This window comes from Helianthus annuus, chromosome 11, assembly GCF_002127325.2.
Source record: "Helianthus annuus cultivar XRQ/B chromosome 11, HanXRQr2.0-SUNRISE, whole genome shotgun sequence".
NCBI classification, from domain to species: Eukaryota; Viridiplantae; Streptophyta; class Magnoliopsida; order Asterales; family Asteraceae; genus Helianthus; species Helianthus annuus.
This window is the reverse complement of record NC_035443.2, coordinates 100,324,830-100,340,984: the sequence shown is the minus strand read 5'-3', so window position 1 is coordinate 100,340,984 and position 16,155 is coordinate 100,324,830.

Genomic DNA, 16,155 nt, shown 5'->3' with positions numbered 1-16,155 from the left:
ATAATTTAGTATATTACACATTATATTATATTTGTAGAAAATATATGATGTTCAATAGTCTAGTAAAATATAGTTAAGTCTTTTTCTTTTTCATTATTTATATATAAGTTTATTCATCATGTCAATTTGTTTTGGCAAACTTGGCCTAGCTAGGTGTCCCAAACCAACCGCATAACATTGCCCATTCCATATCTCTTATATAAGTTTATAAGATATATTCAATATTTTAATATAGTACTGTAAAAATAATATTAGTTATAGGCTATGGCTACTGGGGCATAATTCCCTCGTGCCTGTGGTCATGCTACTATTGGCTAACTTTTTGGCCAATAGTAACGAGGGTCAAGTAATGTATAAAAATCCCACATAGTGGCAACTTTTGCATAATACAAAAACTTAATCACTGTAAGTATAACTGATAAACATTTAGGATTTTGGAAAGCATTTTTAAATATAATTGTATCTCAAAAAGGTGATAAAAAGGAGAATGACTCACTTTGTAACTTTAAGGTTCAACTAGAAAGCCTCCTGGTAGAATCTTGGGTATAACTTCTGAGCTATTTTAAAAATATATAATGCACTCGTGTAAGTATAGTACCCCTAATTCAACCTTATCCCAATGTCACGAGACCGAACCCCAACGAACTTAGTCGGGCAGTATGGGGCTCTAGATCAATCGGAAAGGGTAGCGGTGATCAGGAGTTAAAACACTTAAAATGGAGCAGGGCTTTGTAGGATTTAGGGGTGAATTGGAAGTATATAGAAGCAGGCTCGCAAGAAAGGAAAAAGAAATTGGACATTTGAACTAGGGATGGCAAAAAAGCCCAAGCTCGACGGGTATACCCGAAACCCGAAACATATGGGCCGGGTACGGGCTTAAAAATAGAAAAAAATCGGGTATGGGTACGGGTATGGGATTTAGTGATACCCGCCCGATACCCGACCCATTTACCCGAATAATACCCGAAAGTATCATATTATAGATTTCCATATATATAAACTTAGTACATGTACTTATTACCTTCTCTATAGTCATATGTGGATATGTATTTGACAAGTGTTTAGTGAACATATAACTTATTTTTGAGCATGTATATTGGATATGAAAACTGTCACCCTTTATTATGTGGATGTTTTACGCAATTAGGTGGTCCTGATACAATTACTTAATTAAGTAATCGTTTTAATTTAGTTTAGTATATGTGGTCTGAATCTGATATTTAAGTTACTAATCATTTTTTCATTTGTTACAGTCATTAAAATAGTAAATTATATAAACATTAAAGTTAAAATTGCACATTTGTCCCAACGTATATTTTTAAAAAATTAACGGGTATACCCGATACCTGCGGGTATGCCCGATACCCGACGGGTAATTACCCAAAAATACCCAACGGGTAACGGGCCGGGTATGGGACAAAGAATTACAACCGGGTACGGGCCTGGGATTACAAATACCCAGCCCAAGCCCGGCCCATTGCCCTTCCTAATTTGAACTGTCAACAATGGTTTCAATTTATACTGAATTTAAATTGAATTTGAATGGCGGCCTTGCTAGGGAAAAAGATTCCCTCATATCTTTACACGTACACACATACATATCCTAAAATTGATATGTTAATTTAGATAGGAATTATTTTATTATTAATATATATATTATAATTAATTTAACTGCTTTATTTATTTGGCGCTTATAACTTCTAAAATAAGACGTTTTATAAAATAATGAATATGCCATTAGAATGAGAATATTTGTATATACATTTTGAACCAAGTTTCATTAAAAAACCAAGTTTCATTAAAAACGGAGTAGGTTCAAATACAATGTATTTTTATAATTTAATTATTAAATTGTTCCTAGGCCCGTTTAGGTACTTCATATTTCTAACAGTAAACTTACCCGTGGTCTACCCGTTTAATAATATAAGTTTTATACACTTTATTTTAATATAGAAAATAGAAGTGTCACACATTTATAAGCCAATTAATTAGTATAACATTCCTACCAAATATATATAAAATAGTTTTGAAAATTATTTGGGTCGAATAATTATATTAAAAATAAAACTAGTTACTAGTGGTTAATAAATTTAAACAATTTATACCTCTTATATGATAAAAAATGGATATATTACAGTAAAACACACTTGGGATGGTGAAGGATACTAAAGGGTGTCACACCCTGGCTTTGCGGAAGCGTGGTTAATTTGGTGTGACTTCTTAATACCATAGCTTAATCATAACAAAGCTATATGAATTAAAAATATGCAAGATCATCCATTAAAATAAAAATATCGAAACATTGTCTTAACGGGTTAACACCCAACAACCATAAACTTGTCTAAACATTACAACCCAAACATAACATAAACATGATCCAAGGACTGTGACTTGTCCAGGAAAGAGTCACATTCCCCGAACCCTGGATGACCCTGGTGACTTATGCAGCGGAAAACATGCCATACCGTGCCAGATCTTTAATTCCCTGAAATACATGTAAGTTGAAAAATCAACAATAATGTTGAGCGAGTTCATGCGAAAGTGAGTAAATAAACCTTTGTATTTATCAAAAACCTGGTATGTAGCAATTAAGGAAAAAGAGATCACCAATGGTTTGCAAGGCCATTGATATGTGTGAAATGCAAGTAGGAAGGCTCAAACCTAGCAAATTTATGCGTCGGGAACAAAGTCATCCCAAGGTCCGTTATGCTGGACCTGGGACTGGGCTCGCTACACCCAAATAGATCTACCGCTCCTGCCCCTCGGTCCTACCCTGAGGATTAATGACCTCAAGTTTCCGCCTACCCATTCACATGATCTAAAAGTAACCCTCCTTACGCTAACCATACCATGTAATAAGTAATCATAATCATTGTAACATGTATTTCACCCCCGCAGTTAGAAAACTGAAAACAGTTAAGAGAAAAGGGGGACATGAACTCACAGTCAGTGCGTCGCTATACCAAGTACTCCGAATGTCAGGCAGCTGTGCAACGACCTACATGTGCTAATTCTATTAGACGGATGGCCGTGCCTTAGCTTTATAGTTTAAGTTTTGGGAAACAGTTAGACAACCGTTCCTTGTATATACTTGGTAATTAATTTCCTTCCCAAGGATGGGGGATTTAATACATGTGTATTTGTATCATCTCATTAAGTCCCACTTAATATATTTTTACTTCTCATTCCAAAATATAAATATTTTTCTCAAAAATAATATATTTTCTCTTCGCATAATACTTTCCAAAATAATACGTTGACAAAATACGCATTTATGAATATTTCCGTATAAAGCGTAAGTTACGTGTTGGCGATTTAGTGGTAATAGTAATTACCGTTGTGACTTATACGTTTGTCGTGTAAGCGTTTGTATTATTTTGGGTTCGTCAAAGTTTGTAAATATTATTTTTACTCTAAAAATAATATTTATATATTTTCACAAAATAATCATAAACAGTGTGGTGAAAAATATATTTATCGAACAAATATTTATCACGTTTAGTTTTTGTGAAAATCCCACCTCCGATTATTTAATAAATAAAGTCTTGGCGAAATGTATTTTGAAAACATTTCAAAATAGTTTAACACTTGTAAATAATTCTAAGTGTTAGATTTTAGAAAAATTTCGCCAGAGTTTCCCCTGTAACTGGAGGTGGCCACGCTTTCAAGCGTATCATTTTCTTTTACAAAATCATTCCAACACTTCTTTAAATCAACCAATCAATTTCCGATACTTCAAACTAGTTTCGACACATCAAACTTGTAGACTAGTATGTAAAATCGCATTATTACATGAACTTGTAGTTTTTCCGAAAGTCATAGTGTAGATCACCTTATATTTAGTGGATCTATGTATAAAATAGTTTAGTCTTGTAAAAACCCCGTTTTTAGAACAAATCATCCTTTACAACTTCCCGACAACTTTTATAAAAATTGTTACTTTGTCGGATCTTCCGTTTCACAAGTGTTTATACACTTATAGTTTGTAAAAATCATATTTGTTAACATGTCACCCAACTTTTATAAAACATGATTTTCTTGACACTTGGTTCTACGAATATACCACTTGTACATACGTAGATCGGCTCGTTTTAAATACTATTTTACAAGTCAAAATACTTTTACACAAGTTCATGTTTCTCGTGTGGTGGAGTTTCACCTTTTAACCCTCGTACCGATAGAAACAAGCGTATGTCAAGATTCGTGATCTTAACAAAGTCGGGTTAAACGATGATAAGAGCCACCACATCGTAGATCGGGCCTCAATAATCAACATATTCGAATACTACAACATTTACACATGTTATGAGCTTTTAACCAACAATATTCGAGTTTTAGTAGACTTTATAGATTCAAAACGCATGATTCCGACTTTTAACCGTTAAAAATCATATTAACCACTTTAGATACGATCGAGAGTGAGTTTTAAACATTATACCTCTAGCTCGGGGCTAGGGAAGAATCTAGTCGAAAATGGCGTGGATAAAAGCAAAGAAACGAGGTCCTTCAACTCCCGCTTGCTTCAAGCTTCCTTATACGTGATCCGTAAGCCTTGTATGATGTGGGAATGGATGAACAAGAGCTCGAAAATGATGGATGGTGGTGGTGTGCCTTCGGCCGAGAACCAAGAGGGGGAGAGAGAGTTGAGTGTTGGTGATTTGTGATGGTGTGTTATCCCTTGTGTTTAGTTCAAGTATTTATAGACAAATCATAGGATTATCGTCCATCGGTTCTTATGTCCCCTTGATATTAGGCAAAGGTAATATAATAATCAAAAAGCCGTACTCCCTTGTCACCTCTTGTTGGCCGATCCCATTAGGGGGAAAGGGTATCCGGTTCGTTTTCAAATGTTCAGTTAGTGTTCAGTTACGTTAAGTTGGTTATCTTTAGGGATTAACCACGTTAGTGTTGGATATAATGTTCAATTGTCGATTAAGATTCAACGTTGTCGTCAAGGTACGACCCAAAGAGTTACACTTTGGGCAACGAACATTTTGCGGTGTTTTAATCGTTAATCACCGGATCACGAAATAATAAGCGTAATAAAAGAAACGGGTAATTATTTGGAATAATTACGGAGAGCCGATTAATATTATAATTAACTTGTTAATTATTATAAATCGTATATATATTGTTAATTATCTAGATAATTAAAAGGAGGGTTTTAATTATGAGATAATTATGAAGGAGTTGTGATTAGATTACAATTCCTAATCCTTATATATCTTTAATTTAAAGACTTCCATATAAATCTCTATATGATCTATCAAAAGCTGATAGATATTAATTAAAAAGAGGGACATACGGAAGTTGATATGGATGACTAATTAGTCTCCAACTACAACTCTCAAATATATATACACCTGACTTTTATAAGTAATGTGGGTGGAGGTTTTTCAAAAGGTCCTCAAGAAACAGAACACAAAGAAGGAGAAACAATATACGTGACTTTATTGATTTTGTGTGGAACTTTAATATTGTTTTTGATCGGCTGTCGCAAAAGAACATAAAGAAGGAGAAGCAACAATTTACAAACAAGTCATTTGTTTCTTTGATTACGCATAAGGTAAGGTTTTGAACTTTATTTTCTTTAGATTTAGGTTTCGTTTGAAATCGTTTCAAACGAACAAATCAAATTTCGTGGTCAACGATCATCTAGCGAGATCGTTCGTTGAACCAAGGTGTCTTTCTTGGATGTCACGATTCTTTAATTTTATTATAACCTATTTTGATTGTAAGAAGATCACTGGTGGAATCGGTTTAGAACCGAACCTCGTGTACATGTTTTCCGCTGCGTTCAGTTTGTTTGACAAATTGATTAAAATTATTTTCCAAAAGTTACACGAAAATTCCAACAGTGGTATCAGAGCCACCTTACAAATCAAACTAGGTTATTTTATACATGTGTTTGTAGATCTATAAAATAGTTATAGGATTGCATGCTTAAAATCGAGTAGATTTGGCATAGGATCCTTTCATGTATAATAGTTATAGGCAAGTTTTATTAAGGCCAAACATGAACACTTGTCAAAGTTCTCTTTGACAAAATATTTGGCCTTAACCTATTTCGTTTAGCTTAATGATCGTAGTATGCAAATCCGGGTCTAGAATCGTTTTTCATAACACGTGTACTAAATTAGTTTTTGGAGCTACACGCGTTAAATTAGTTTAAAGAAAAACGAATATATTAAAATAATTATTTTTAATATATACCAAACTAAAATATTAAAAAAAAAACGTAACTAAAGACTTTATTTTAAAAATAAAGTTAAAATTTTGTTAAGTCTTTTCGTTACAATATCTAAAGGAAATTTAAGTTTTCTTTATATTAAAGTTTTTTTATTTGGATTGGATCTAAAATTAAGTGGGATCACAACAGCGTTTGTGCTACACTTAATGGGCTCGGTTCATATTCTTGGGCTCGAAGGAACCGAATATAATCTTAACCCGGAATTGCATATTTATTTATTTTATTATGCGTTTTGCCATGAGATGTTTGTTACGTACATAAAATTAATAATTAATACACGATCATTAAAACGACAATTTTAATAAAAGGTTTATTAAGTATTGGATAGGTAATTAAAATAAACAGTTTATTTTAAAATACAAAAATCAAAATTGGTTTTTCAAAAATTAAAAGTTAATTTGAAAACCGTAATTAATAAAAGTTATTAATTAAAATAAATTTGCGACACGACCAACTTAGATTAAATAGGGTATTTAAAATTAATCGGTCGAGTGATTGAAATGTGTTTCAAGTCGTCACAAATTAAAACGTAAAATTGACTTTTACAAAGGAATTGTATAGACTATGTTCATGCCATAGGCCGTACAAGTATTTTAAAACGACCCGAACTGGTAATTTTAAAATATAACCCAAATTAAAATTGATATTCTATGCCACCCTAAATTAAGAACACCCGAACTGATCTATCCGAACCCCTGGTGCTAGTGTTTACCCTGCATCCAGGCCTACGGTTTTGGTTAGGGGTAGTTCCGCGATTTCCATGCTTACATGGGCCGGGCTACAGTTCTGATTTGAGGACAAATATCACTTTTGCGACACGAGAGCGAATGTTAGTGTTTACCCTGCATTCGTCTTCTACGGTTGTGAAAGTGGGCGTAGTTGGGGTTAACGTACCAATGCTTGACAACACTCGTCATGCGACCCCAAACCGAGAATTGTGTAGTTGACACAATTGGTGATCGTCACCTACCCTTCAATCTATGCCAGTGAAGAGTGCTAAGTCCATTCACTGAGTTATGGGGAGATGGGATCTCATCCTAATTCCTAAAATTTTGTATATCTTGGGTCAAAATTGAATTAGGTTAATGCATGAAAATTACTAATAAAATTTTCTTCTAAATTCTACAGATGTCTACAAACAATTCTGATAACACCAAATTCTCGCTTAAGTCCATCCTTGAAAATGCTAAACTTGATAATTCTAACTTCATGGATTGGTACCGCAACCTGAAAATTGTTCTCAGGGCGGAGAAAAAGGCTTATGTCCTTGAAGGACCAATTCCCGAAGCACCTGCTGCTAATATGGGTGCAGCCCGTAGGACATGGGAAAAACATGTTGATGATTCCCAAGATGTGACATGTCTTATGCTTGCTATGATGATTCCAGAACTTCAGAAGAATCTGGAAAACTTGGGAGCATATGAGATGAGTGAGCAGCTGAAAAACATGTTTCAGCAGCAAGCTCGTCATGAGCGTTTTGAGGTGATGAGATCTCTCATTACATGTCGCATGCAGGAAGGTACTTCGGTCAGTGCTCACGTACTGAAAATGAAGTCTTTCGTTGATCAACTGGAGCGTCTGAACGCACCCCTTAGTAATGAGTTAGCTACGGATGTGATCCTTAACTCGCTACCCAATTCATATCATCAGTTCGTAATGAACTATAACATGAATGGGTGGGAAAGAACGATCCCAGAGTTGCATCAGATGTTAAAAACTGCTGAGACAAACATCCCAACTAAGGGCAATCCAGTGCTGGCGATCAGGGAAGGAAGAATTACCAAGAAGAAGCAATCCAAGGGAAAAGGCAAGGCGAGTAAGCAAGACAAGGGCAAAGGCAAAAAGGTTGCCACTCTGAAGGCAAAGCCTCATAAAGATGCCAAGTGTTTTCACTGTGATGAGATCGGGCATTGGAAGAGGAATTGTCCCAAGTACCTGGCTGAGTTGAAGCTTAAGAAGCTGCAGATTGGAGAATCCTCAGGTATACATGTTATTGATCTATTTTCCTTTTCGAGCAAATCTTGGGTGTTTGACACTGGATGTGGTTTTCACATTTGTAATGATTTGCAGGGACTAAAAAGGATTAGGAAGCTGAAGCAGGGTGACTTAGAGCTGCACGTTGGGAACGGGCAGAATGTTGCTGTGAAGGCAGTTGGAGAATTTATTCTTGAATTACCTTCTGGATTGTTTATTACTTTAGACAATGTTTTTTATGTTCCTAGTTTGACTAAGAATATTATTTCTGTTTCTGCTTTAAGAGAACAAGGTTTTAATTATGCTTTTGATATTGTTAATGGTAGCATTTCTGCATTTTTAAATGGTGTGTTCTATTTTGAGGCTAAGCCTCACAATGGTGTCTATGAAATAGATACTTCTAACAATAGATCAAATAATATAGTATGCTCTCTTTCCTCTAAACGTGTTAAAACTAGCTTTAATCAAACATATCGTTGGCATTGTCGTCTTGGGCATATTAACATCAATCGCATGAGGAAGCTCCAGACCGCAGGGATTCTAGAATCCACGGGTCAGGAGACTTATGATTTATGCGAATGTTGTCTAAGTGGCAAGATGACTAAGGCCCCTTTTACCGGAACTAGTGAAAGGGCCAAAGACCTGTTAGGACTCATACATACTGATGTATGTGGTCCATTCAGGACTATGTCAAGGAACGGGGAAAGATACTTCGTTACATTTACTGATGATTATAGTAGATATGGATATGTTTATCTTATGAAGTTTAAACATGAAACCTTTGAAAAGTTCAAAGAATTCCAAAATGAAGTACAGAATCAACTAGGGAAAACGATTAAGGCACTTCGATCCGATCGAGGTGGTGAATACATTAATCAAGAGTTTGATGAACATCTCAAGAAGTGTGGGATTATATCCCAACTAACTCCACCCGGAACACCACAACTCAATGGTGTGTCTGAGAGGAGAAATCGAACCTTATTAGATATGGTTCGATCAATGATGTGTCGTACAAACTTACCACACTCCTTTTGGAGTTATGCTCTTGAAACTGCTACACGTCTTGTGAATATTGCTCCTACTAAAAAGGTAGAAAAGACACCATATGAGATGTGGCATGGTAAACCACCTAAAGTCTCTTACCTTCGCATATGGGGATGTAACGCTTATGTTACCAGTGAGTCTTCGGACAAACTTGATCCTCGCGGTGAAAAGGTTGTTTTCATTGGATATGCATATCCGGTTGGTTATTATTTCTATAATCCTGCTGAAAATAGAGTTTTCACTAAGCGTCGAGGAACATTCCTAGAGGATGAGCTTATGGCGCGAGGAATTGGAGATAATCTTGTGGATCTTGAGGAAATTCGAGAACCACAAATTAATCAACCAATAGTCGAATCTGCCTCTCAACAAAATATTGTTGAACCTGAACCTGAGAGGATTCAGGAATCTGATGTAACACTAGGCGTCCGCAGAAGTACGAGGGATCGTCATGAACCTAATCGGTATTCACCTGATAGGTACGTCTTGATAATAGATCAAGAAGAGCCCTCAACCTACAAAGCTGCGATTTCAGGTAACGAATCTGAAAAATGGCTCGAAGCCATGGGCGTCGAGATGCAATCCATGTATGACAACCAAGTCTGGGATTTGGTTGAACTTCCTCCCGAATGTCGGACTGTAGGAAGTAAATGGGTTTTCAAGTTGAAAACAGACATGGATGGAAATGTGCAAACCTATAAGGCTCGGTTGGTTGCTAAAGGATTTACTCAGACTCAAGGAGTTGATTATGAGGAAACCTTCTCGCCAGTAGCCATGCTTAAGTCTATTATGATTCTACTTGCCATAGCCCCGTATTATGACTACGAGATATGGCAAATGGATGTCAAAACCGCGTTCCTAAATGGACACCTTACAGAAGATGTCTATATGGAGCAGCCTGAAGGTTTTGTAGATCCTAAGAATCCAAAGAAAGTTTGCAAATTGAATAAATCCATTTATGGATTGAAACAAGCATCTCGAAGCTGGAATCTTTGTTTTGATCAGAAAATCAAACAGTTTGGTTTCATTAAAAACGAAGATGAGCCATGTGTTTACAAGAAGGCAAGTGGGAGTTCTATTACCTTTCTGATCCTGTATGTAGATGACATACTTCTCATTGGAAACGATATCCCAATGCTGCAGGATGTTAAATCCTGGCTTGGTAAATGTTTCTCAATGAAGGATCTTGGAGAAGCTGCTTATATTCTAGGAATAAAGATTTATAGAGATAGATCTAAGCGGCTACTTGGACTTAGTCAAAGTACGTATATCGATAAGGTCATTCGGCGCTTTTCGATGCAAGATTCCAAGAAGGGTCTCTTGCCAATGGCAAGTGGAACCGTACTGAATAGTCATCAGTGTCCCAAATTAGACAAAGATAAAGAGGATATGAAAAAGGTTCCATATGCCTTTGCTATCGGTTCCATCATGTATGCCATGTTATGTACTAGACCGGACGTATCGTTTGCTCTGAGCTTGACTAGCAGATATCAACAGAATCCTGGTAAAAGTCACTGGATTGCTGTGAAAAATATCCTAAAGTACTTAAAAAGAACTAAGGATATGTTTCTGATATTTGGCGGTTTGGAAGAAGAGCTGAAAGTAAAATGTTACACTGACGCAAGCTTCCAAACGGATCGTGACGATTCACGATCTCAGACAGGCTATGTTTTTACTTTAAATGGTGGTGCTATAACTTGGAAGAGTTCTAAGCAAAGCGTGGTGGCCCAGTCGACCACTGAATCAGAATATATAGCGGCTTCAGAAGCTGCTAAGGAGGTTGTTTGGATGAAAAAGTTCATTGCTGATCTCGAAGTTATACCAAGCATACAGAAGCCTATCGAGATATTTTGCGACAATACAGGTGCAATTGCTCAGGCAAAGGAACCAAGGTCGCATCACAGCACGAAGCATATTCTCAGAAAATTCCACTACATACGGGAAGTTTTGGAAAGAGGAGACATTGTAGTAGAGAAAATTGATACTGATCAGAATCTAGCAGACCCGTTTACTAAGCCTATACCTCAAGTGAAACACGAGAAGCATGCAGATAGTATAGGTCTTAGATATGCTAGACAGTGGATCTGATTTTGTTATTTAGTAATTTGGTGCATTTTGAACTGTAAACAGTATTTTATGTTTATTTGAATTTAATGGTTGAATGTCTTTTAAACTATTATATCTGTGTTCAAATATTAGTACGTTAAGTATCTATGAATATTGTATTCTAAAATGTCCGTAGTCTATCAGATTCGTGAGAACCAATCTGGTAAAAGACTATTGTGAATTAGATGGTTGATCCATTTAATGGATACTCAAAGTGTTGAGAACCATATTCACTGATATGATTAGTTGAATTATATTGGGCGTAACTCGTTTCAAAATGATCTTCATGGATCTTAGTCATAAGACATTTTGAATAGGTACGATCATTGTATCCTTAGACCTGCGGTACATACTAGAACTAACATAAATGAATGGTTGCTCTTTGATTCTATCTAATGCTGTACGTAACTGGCAGTAATAAGGATAGTTTTGGGAATGATCTGAAGTTTAGTGGGAGTTGTTTGTAGCCAAAGGGATCTGTGCTTCTATACTTAGGAGAAGAACACTCTGGCGCCTTTCGTTGGTTTGAACTGGTGTTAACGCGTGGCCACGCTCGAACTAGTAGTAGTTTGATAAACCACTTCAAATCAAGAACGAAATTGGAAATGGTTGAATGATATATGAGAATGAATTGGATCCATGTCTCATGTTCAACAAGTGTTCAATACAGAGGGATAAATGAGTCGATAACCAGGGCTATAGTATTTGCATAACCAAAGGTTTGATTAGTGCAAAGAATTAGTTGACATAAATATGCCATACCTTGCCGGGGGCAATATGATGCAGCTAGGCACCCACTATTGTCTACATTGAAACTTAATCGGCCAATCGACCAAGTGGGAGATTGTTGGATATAATGTTCAATTGTCGATTAAGATTCAACGTTGTCGTCAAGGTACGACCCAAAGAGTTACACTTTGGGCAACGAACATTTTGCGGTGTTTTAATCGTTAATCACCGGATCACGAAATAATAAGCGTAATAAAAGAAACGGGTAATTATTTGGAATAATTACGGAGAGCCGATTAATATTATAATTAACTTGTTAATTATAATAAATCGTATATATATTGTTAATTATCTAGATAATTAAAAGGAGGGTTTTAATTATGAGATAATTATGAAGGAGTTGTGATTAGATTACAATTCCTAATCCTTATATATCTTTAATTTAAAGACTTCCATATAAATCTCTATATGATCTATCAAAAGCTGATAGATATTAATTAAAAAGAGGGACATACGGAAGTTGATATGGATGACTAATTAGTCTCCAACTACAACTCTCAAATATATATACACCTGACTTTTATAAGTAATGTGGGTGGAGGTTTTTCAAAAGGTCCTCAAGAAACAGAACACAAAGAAGGAGAAACAATATACGTGACTTTATTGATTTTGTGTGGAACTTTAATATTGTTTTTGATCGGCTGTCGCAAAAGAACATAAAGAAGGAGAAGCAACAATTTACAAACAAGTCATTTGTTTCTTTGATTACGCATAAGGTAAGGTTTTGAACTTTATTTTCTTTAGATTTAGGTTTCGTTTGAAATCGTTTCAAACGAACAAATCAAATTTCGTGGTCAACGATCATCTAGCGAGATCGTTCGTTGAACCAAGGTGTCTTTCTTGGATGTCACGATTCTTTAATTTTATTATAACCTATTTTGATTGTAAGAAGATCACTGGTGGAATCGGTTTAGAACCGAACCTCGTGTACATGTTTTCCGCTGCGTTCAGTTTGTTTGACAAATTGATTAAAATTATTTTCCAAAAGTTACACGAAAATTCCAACAGTTAGTTGCGTGACGCGTTATAAAGCGGGTGTTAGGGTAATCAGGGACCCTAACTGGCTCAGAAAAAGACTAATAATATTTTTGGCAATATTTTTATGTTCCGGGTATAGTCCGGTTGTTCGGTTGGATAGTAATCCGTTAAAGTGCTTAAGTAATCCTTTAAGCGTCGTAAGTAATATTTTTAGCGACACAATTTATTCTGCAAAGTGTCAGGAATATTTCCTCATGTTTTGGCACTTTATTAGTTAGCTAGAAGCTAGTGTGTTGATTAAAAGTGCTGTGGTTCATGCTCAGAGTACGTTTTAGGCACATCCAATCTCTGTATCTTATTCCTAAAGACGCAGTTTAACAACCCTTGTATCCCTACACACACTATGGGTGTAGTAAAATATTTCTGGCTCATTCAGGCCTTTAGAGGCAGTGTTTGCCTGATGCTGGCTATATCAGCATGTTCAATAGGTTATCCGTCCAAATGCTACTGTGCTTTTGTGCATCATGTTTGTCACTAGAGTTCAGTAAGTAAATAATGTAGTGACAGAAATCAAAGTATGATGCAGATATGTACAAGTATCAACAATCAAGTAGCAGTTTATCAGAAATCTCAGTTAAGCACAGTAATTAGGCAACAATTAATAGTTAATTAAGTCGTACAGATACCTGGTTTAGTGAGGGTTGTCACATTCTCCCCCCGTTAGAAAAATTTCGTCTCGAAATTTTAAATTCTGCTTGTAGAAGCAGGGTTCTCAGGAAATAAGTGGGGGTATTTCTCTTTCATTCGGTCTTCACGCTCCCAGGTGAATTCAGGACCATGTCTAGCATTCCAACGAACTTTGACGAGCTTGACACTGCTCCGGCGGGTCTTGTTCACTTTCCAATCTGTGACCTCGACAGGTTCTTCAACGAAGTGGAGCGTGTCATCAACATGAATTTCGTCGGTAGGAATGGCAACGTTAACTTGAGTTGGACTTCTCTTCAGATTGGATACATGAAATGTATCATGAACATTATTCAGTTCGGCAGGTAGATCCAACTTGTATGCTACGGTCCCAATTCTTTCCAAAACCTTGAAAGGACCAATGTAGCGTGGATTCAACTTCCCACGCTTCCCAAAGCGTGCCACACCCTTCCGGGGTGAAACCTTCAACAAAACCATATCCCCAACCTCAAACTCCTGAGGTTTCCTTTTCAGATCTGCGTAGGTCTTCTGACGGTCACGAGCCGCATTAATGCGATCTCGGATTTGCGCGATCTTATCTGTGGTTTCCTGTACCATTTCAGGACCAACCAATTGTCTATCACCTGCGTCAGACCAACAGAGCGGCGATCTGCACTTGCGCCCATATAAAGCTTCAAACGGCGCGGCACCAATACTGGTGTGGTAGCTGTTGTTGTATGAAAACTCAACCAGGGGTAAATGCTTATCCCAGCTACCGCCCAAATCCATCACACATGCTCTCAGCATGTCTTCTAACGTCTGAATCGTCCGCTCACTTTGTCCGTCGGTCTGCGGGTGAAACGCAGTGCTCATATTCAGCTTTGAGCCAAAAGCTTCCTGGAAGGATTGCCATATCCTTGACACGAACCTTCCGTCTCTATCAGAGATAATCGAGAGAGGTACTCCATGGCGTGTAACAATCTCTCTCATGTAGATTTCAGCCAACTTGCTCGTATTATCCTTCTCACGGATAGGTAAGAAGTGTGCTGACTTCGTTAAGCGATCCACTATCACCCAGATAGTGTCATGGCCTCTTGGCGTTCTTGGCAACTTTGTAATAAAATCCATGGAGATTTGTTCCCACTTCCACTGGGGAATTTTTGGTTGCTGCAGAAGTCCCGAAGGCTTCTGGTATTCCGCCTTAACTTTGGCGCAAGTTAAACATTTGCTCACGTAAATAGCAACATCGCCTTTCATCCTAGGCCACCAGTAATAATCCTTAAGATCCTGGTACATCTTATCCGCTCCAGGGTGGATAGAGTACCGCGACTTGTGAGCTTCATCAAAGATAACCTCTCTTAAACCACCAAACAGAGGAACCCAAATCCTTTTCTCAAAACGCAACGTTCCTTCCCTGTTTGGCACCAATATCTTCTCCATCCCACGGAGATATTCTTCCTCAAGGTTTCCCTCCTTGAGAGCTTCTTTCTGTGCTGCACGAATGCGCGAGGAAAGGTCGGTTTAAATTATCATTTCCATAGCCCTAACCCTTATGGGCTTGATTCTTTCTTTACGACTTAGGGCATCAGCGACCACATTCGCCTTCCCTGGATGATACTTGATCTCGCAGTCGTAATCGTTCAACAACTTGACCCATCGCCTTTGCCTCATATTCAACTCCTTCTGGTTGAATATATGCTGGAGGCTCTTGTGATCTGTGAAGATCGTACACTTTGAATCGTAAAGGTAGTGTCTCCAGATCTTTAAAGCAAAAACCACTGCGCCAAGCTCCAAATCGTGCGTGGTATAGTTCTTTTCGTGCACTTTCAGTTGGCGTGACGCGTAAGCAATAACCTTCTGGCGTTGCATCAATACGCAACCCAATCCTTGACGTGAAGCGTCGCAGTATACCACGAAATCATCTGTACCTTCTGGTAGAGCTAAGATTGGCGCGTTACAAAGCTTATCTTTCAATATCTGAAACGCTTCATCCTGTTTGATTCCCCAATCAAACTTCTTATCCTTCTGCATGAGGAGTGTCAACGGTTGAGCGATCTTTGAAAAGTTCTCGATGAACCTTCGATAATAGCCAGCCAAACCTAAGAATTGCCGAATCTCGGTTGGCGTCTTTGGCGTTTCCCAATCTTTGATCGCCTCGATCTTGGTGGGATCCACGTGGATTCCATCTCTATTTATTACGTGCCCAAGGAATTGCACTTCCCTTAGCCAAAACTCGCACTTAGAGAACTTGGCGTACAACTGTTCTTTCTTCAGCAGCTCCAGAATGGCTCTAAGATGCTGCTCGTGCTCAGCCTTCGTTTTTGAATAAATCA